This window comes from Phalangium opilio, unplaced genomic scaffold, assembly GCF_054372755.1.
Source record: "Phalangium opilio isolate 3A_F unplaced genomic scaffold, DU_Popi_V2 ptg000204l_1, whole genome shotgun sequence".
NCBI lineage: Eukaryota > Metazoa > Arthropoda > Arachnida > Opiliones > Phalangiidae > Phalangium > Phalangium opilio.
This window is the reverse complement of record NW_028324215.1, coordinates 545,326-552,135: the sequence shown is the minus strand read 5'-3', so window position 1 is coordinate 552,135 and position 6,810 is coordinate 545,326. Positions and strand designations below refer to the sequence as shown.

Genomic DNA, 6,810 nt, shown 5'->3' with positions numbered 1-6,810 from the left:
TTGTTGGCAACTAACTTAATTTACTCGTATTATCTTATCAATCGAGAAACCGGAAGTAACAAAAAATATATATCACATGACCTATACTCCCCCGAAATGATGTTAAAAAACTAACTCGCCACCAGTTTCTTCAGACGGTCATGTTTTTCCCTACCCTTTTTCCGTGTTCCCATTCGACTTCCACACCATACGTGGCTTTACAAAAGCTGAAAGTAGCGTCAAAAGACGACACTAGGTGGAAGTGTTTATTGCTAGTTTTTCTCCGATATCAAGGGAATAGCAAGAAGTTAGATTGCTAAACGATTTGAAGGCTTATGTGAATATAAAAGAATGGTGAAAAAGGCCATAATCAGTAACATATTCTTTAATATTATTGTAAAATGATGCTTAAAAAGATATACTTATATTTAAATAAGGGTAATTAAACATTTTACAGTAAATTGTTGAGATATTAATGGATTTTAATGAAAGTTTTCTTTGTATTTTAAATTTACATCAGTATAAGAAGATTTCTATCTTCAAACTGCAGAAAATGGACTTTTGGTAAACGACAACTTCAGAGGTTAGAAAAGAGCGTATGTGGGAAATATAGCGTTTGCTATCTTATTCATAGAAGTAAGTAGAAAAGTACGAAAGCTTTCTTAAAAGCTTTTACCACAAATCGAAAAATTAAAGATATGAAAATTGCTAAATATTTTCTAAATCATATTCAGCGACTAAAAAATGGTAAAAGGAGCTTATTAACAAACCGTGTGGTTGCCTGGTGGTAATGCGTCCAGCTCTGTGTTGTTTCAACAACATTTAAAAACTTCCATTCCAGGGTTCGACTTCATACCAACGGTACTTTATTAGTTCGGTATAGAAAAAAAAATCTTCCGATACGGTTTGAATAAAGTTTAAGGTGGTTTTTATTTTAAATATTTAACAATGTTATTATTATTTTAACTTAATTCATGTGTGCTAGTATCACGCTCATTAAATGTTTTTGATTTATACAAATCTGATTCTATTACAACTAGAATAAACCTATCTTTTCAGGATCTACCATAGCATAAGCCTATCTTTTCAAGATCTACCATAGCATAACCCTATCTTGACAACAATAAAAAAACGTGACGTCGTCAAAAAACCCACCACCAGGTGACGCAACAATCGACAACATGCACCACCAATGACGCTAAAAGTCCCTGCCAAAATATCGACCAACCAGGTGGCGAAAAAGTTCAAATTTCAGGCCAACAACGTCACGTGATACGTGACGTCATCAATTCCCCGTTCCCCGGGACGGCCCTATAACACCAAAAAATTTTACCCCCTTCCCCCCAAAGGGGGGAAGGAAGGCGGTTAAATTTTTGGTGTTATAGGGCCGTCCTTACTGTCTTCAACGTGTTTGCAAATTTATAAGAGTTTTAGTTCATATTTAATTTGAAGTATTTTAATGATTAATTTAAATGTCATTTTATTCAAAATGAATTTCTAGTCTATTTTCTTTAAAAGATAATAAAACTAATAAGTTATTTCACGGACTGATGTCTGAAATTGAAACTTATTGAGTCAGTTTTAAAAGATTATTTAGAAAAGTAGTACTTCATAATGGTTTATTGACCATCTAAACTCCCCTCTAATGCCTCGAATCATCTAAGTCACGATATATATCGTAGGTCAAGAATGGAATAGAGTAATTTATAACACCAAATGTACGTAAAACATTTTATTACCGTTTAAAATAAAATTTTAAAAATGTTTCCAAAAACTATAAACCAAATAGGCGTAATAAAATGTAATATTAAACAATTATATTTGAAAACGTTGAATTTAAACTAAAACCAACATTAGTAACTATTGTTTTTTTGCGCTCTTCTTTTCCTTCGCATATGTTATTAATTTAGGCCATACACCACTGGAAGCGATGGTTGTGCCCTTGAACAATGACTTCAAATCAAGGTCTTCCTCGAGGGCCAAAAAAATGTGCCGAGGAGTGATGCGGCCTTTCTTCTCCTCGCGAGCTTTTGCTGAGGAAATTTCCATTATTTCAGCCATCAGGTATTCCCAGAGCCGCGGTCAAGGCTACAACCGCGTCTCTTTGGTAACTGAAGGCGTACCTGCCATCTTGTAGTCTACGTTTAATGCGTGGCACTGGCAGGATCAGTTCGGCACGACTCGAAACTGTTTGTCATGGGTGCCTACTTTTCTTCATAATTGCTATAAATAAAAACATCACTTTTATAGTCATTTGTAGTTGATTAGTAAATATTAGACCTCTTCTTCATGCACAGTCACAGTTCATTTCCTCAAGGTAAAATGAGGAACGTAAATTTTAACCTTCTAACAAATTCCTTAAAAATACGCCCCATTAAATTATCACACGTGCTATCTTTATTTTCAAACCACGAATGACCCGAGAAGATCAAATGATGCATAAAATTATCAAGAATTAAAGTATGTTCTATTCTAAGACGTACCAGTCTGTTAGAACCTGGGTCTTAACAAGTACGAGAGAACTGTGAGTGGCGTGCATGAGCAGAGGTTAACTAGGATTCTAGCGTATCAAGGTCAATAGAAACTTCAAAGTGATCAATGTAAGGCGGGCGATTGGAAGAGAAACCACAAATATCTGTATTTCAAATACAGTTTCTTTTCTGTGGAAATAAGACGGTATAGCCCAGATTATTCTTCATATTTACCATGGCCAATGGATCTTGGAATTTCCGGTTTATTGACTTTCCTTTTCCTAATTGTAACATTGCGCATATCCTTCGGTACTGTTTTAGTGCCAGCCATTACTCAATATCACCAGTGCTGACTATAGATGAGAGACTTGAAATCTGATTTGCATGTTTCGTTCGAAAATCTTTGCCTTTTATATCGTTTAACCAAGAGAGATTATATGGAACAAGTCGAGAATAACCTCGTTCACGTGATTCATAGCTTAAAATAATTATTCCAAAAAAACAAATAAAAAATAATATAAAAAGTTCCAAAATAAAAAACTGTTTTTAAAGGGATAGAATCGGCTTTATCTGAGTTGGTCACACTAACATTGGTTTTCTATAAATTAACCACCCCTAAAAACATGGGGGTCAGTAGAAATCGCGAGAAAAATTTATTAATTAAAATAAACGTGAATAAAAATTGAAATTTTGAACGCCAGATTTAAAATCGACCACCATTTTCAACCCATTACCTACGTAGGTAAAGTTCGGCCTCTGATTGGTTGGTAGTAGTTGGAATGAAAACTGTCGTTTAAGGAGTAAAAAGTAGTAGGAACGAGAATCTAGGTCACCTTGCCTGGTGAATCGTCGTCTGCTTATATGCTTAAGAATGTCAGACGAGAAAGTATTTCTGATCATTCCGGTCCTGAATCTGAGGATGAAAGTTCGAACTCTGATTCTTTGGATTCAGAAAATTCGGAACAATTTATAATAAACGAATCTGAGGGTAGTTCTTCTGAAGTAGAAGAATTTGGTGTGCAGCCATACCAATTCCCGTCAATCTGTATCATACTGCGCTCACAGAATGAATCCCCCTACCAGTAGGAAAAACACTACGGAGAAATTGGTAGAGACGAACTAGAAACGTTTTTCGGTGGTTCGGCTCTGTGTCACCAGGTGCCCTCATGATCGCAAAACAAGAGCATTTTGGATCTTTTAATCGTAATTTAAAAATCATTAATTAAACTAAAATATAAAAACATATATATTTTCAGAATCCTTATTTGTCTATCTATCGAAATAAATTAACCTTATAGGGATTTATTGCAATGAAATTAAAAGAAAGTATCCCTTTAATTTCAATATCATTGCAAAGCATATTACATTATTACTATTGGAGTGAGAATCAAGCTTTCCTTTAAATTGCACTGCATTGCAGTTTGGTCTCCCTAAATATTAATCCATGGTGGCAGATTGCTAGTCAATTATTGTCAAAGGTCAGTGCAATAACCTTTAACCTATATGTTTAGGTACGCCATCTGTTTCATGATCCTTCAAATACCAGACTATTTTTTCCACATTTTTAGCGTTAGTTTACTGTTTCACGATAACGTGACTCGGGAATGGAAGTTCACTAATTTTATTTGTAATTTATGCTAAATAAAGAATAACTTTGTATTTTAATAATTCATTGGACACTTTACAAACTATACATACTGAGGTGTGCGGTTAACCGTTTCAATCGAACTAGACTTAACTATTCGCGAATGCTAGACTTAACTAATCGCGAATACTAGGTTTAACTATTCGCGAATACTAGGTTTAACTATTCGCGAATACTTGGTTAATCTATTCGCGAATACATGGTTTAACTATTCGCGAATACTTGGTTTAACTATTCGCGAATACTTGGTTTAACTATTCGCGAATACTTGGTTTAACTATTCGCGAATACATGGTTTAACTATTCGAGAACACTTGGTTTAACTATTCGCGAATACTAGGTTTAACTATTCGCGAATATATGGTTTAACTATTCGCGAATATATGGTGTAACATGGCTGCCAGAATCTTTGGAGCTTCCACTCCTTGGTTCTGGCAGGGCATCTAGCCTCCATGTTACAAGCCACTCCCCCTTCCACAGTTGTAATATAGAATATGTTATCAGTTGTGTTATCAGTTCTACTGTTGACAGTTGAAGAGACTAGTTCTCCCCTTTAGTAATATTGATACGGAGTTATTTTGTATTAACCAAGTTGGGTTACGGGATCATTATCCCTTGTTGTTTTCGTTAATAAACTAAAGACAAATTGTCTTCTTAATTTGGATATTAAAGTAAGTTGTCTTTACTTCTTTTTATGGCCCTCGGGAGTCTTTCTCCCTTAGTTAAATTATTCTACGGAGGGTTATATAAAATGGCGAGCTTGCCAGGACCGATCGACGGGTCCTAGGTTATTGTAACTTTGCTTTGGCTATGCTAAGCCTTAGAGTGATCGGAGTTTGTAGTAATTAGTTGTTAGAGTAAAGTTAGGGTAGTGATGTTGCGGGTCCGCATTGCGGATCGGGTTATCCGTAACACGCACTATTGAGTTTGAGGGTCGCTCAAAACCTTCCTTTACAACAATTCACTACGATCACAATGTTCAAATCATACTCAACTTCTTCAGAAGCAAGTTATCACTTGGCTTATTTCCATGGGACATTCCCTACGGAGAGGAATCTACAGTCAGCAATCAACGCCTACAGAGGACGATCTTGAGTCAAGTTCTTCAACGGACGGTGGTAGGGCCCATCACCCCCTGCGGAGACTTCCTCAACTACATCGTCTGATGCGGCAGCTCCAGATCTGACTAAATGGGAGGAAGAAAGACAGGACGAGCCAACCGTTGCTACAGTTCCTGGTTTCATCATTTTTCTTATAACTTTAAAATAATTAACCTAGTATGATAATTAACTGGAATCTTTTAATTATCTGTTACATTGTTTAAAGTTACTTATTAATTTGTTATGTTAAAATTAGAAGATTTATGTAATTAAGTTTTCTGCCGATGAAGTCCAACTCTTGTCGTCTGGGGGGATGTAACCTCCCGAAATAATCAAGGGACCTCCTGGGTTTCTACTCCAGGGGTGTACGGTTACATAGAGGATTAACACACCGAGTTACCTCTGACCTTTCCCCGTACTATATAAGCATCGTCTGCTTATGACATAAAGTCAGTTCTCCTTTACTACTAAGATGTAGTAGTCGCTCGAGTGAAGGGCTTTGCCCTAGGATTGGACTTCATCCTTATTATCAGTAATTATGTTTAGTTCTTTAATTGTATAATGCAAGTGGCATTTAATTATTATTTAATTAGTTAGTTTAATAAAGTATGATTGAACCTAAGGAACAGTGTAGTTACTCTTAGTATTAGCCAAGGCTTTTATGGCCACGTGGGGCGAGTTTAGTAATCTCGCAAGCGTGGTTACAATGGTTTAACTATTCGCGAATACATTGTTTAACTATTCGCGAATACATTGTTTAACTATTCGCGAATACATTGTTTAACTATTCGCGAATACTTGGTTTAACTATACGCGAATACTCGGTTTATCTATTCGCGAATACTTGGTTTAACTATTCGCGAATACATGGTTTAACTATTCGCGAATACATGGTTTAACTATTCGCGAATACATGGTTTAACTATTCGCGTATACTTGGTTTAACTATTCGCGAATACTTGATTTAACTATTCGCGAATACTTGGTTTAACTATTCGAGAATACTTGGTTTAACTATTCGAGAATACTTGGTTTAACTATTCGAGAATACTTGGTTTAACTATTCGAGAATACTAGGTTTAACTATTCGCGAATATATGGTTTAACTATTCGCGAATATATGGTTTAACTATTCGCGAATACATTGTTTAACTATTCGCGAATACATTGTTTAACTATTCGCGAATACATTGTTTAACTATTCGCGAATACATTGTTTAACTATTCGCGAATACTCGGTTTAACTATACGCGAATACTCGGTTTAACTATACGCGAATACTCGGTTTAACTATACGCGAATACTCGGTTTATCTATTCGCGAATACTTGGTTTAACTATTCGCGAATACTTGATTTAACTATTCGCGAATACTTGATTTAACTATTCGCGAATACTTGGTTTAACTATTTGCGAATACGTTGTTTAACTATTCGCGAATACTTGGTTTAACTATACGCGAAGACTTGGTTTAACTATACGCGAATACTCGGTTTATCTATTCGCGAATACTCGGTTTATCTATTCGCGAATACATGGTTTAACTATTCGCGAATACTTGATTTAACTATTCGCGAATACTTGGTTTAACTATTCGCGAATACTTGGTTTAACTA

The 6,810-nt window shown here is 35.6% G+C and overlaps 1 long non-coding RNA gene across 1 annotated transcript; it reads left to right on the top strand.

Moving 5' to 3' along the window:
* Positions 1 to 4,414: 4,414 nt before the first annotated feature.
* LOC149621445 (uncharacterized) lies at positions 4,415 to 5,817 on the top strand. The gene is made up of 2 exons (XR_016375042.1): positions 4,415 to 4,766; positions 5,099 to 5,817. It is a non-coding gene; the product is annotated as an uncharacterized LOC149621445 (long non-coding RNA).
* Positions 5,818 to 6,810: the final 993 nt, after the last annotated feature.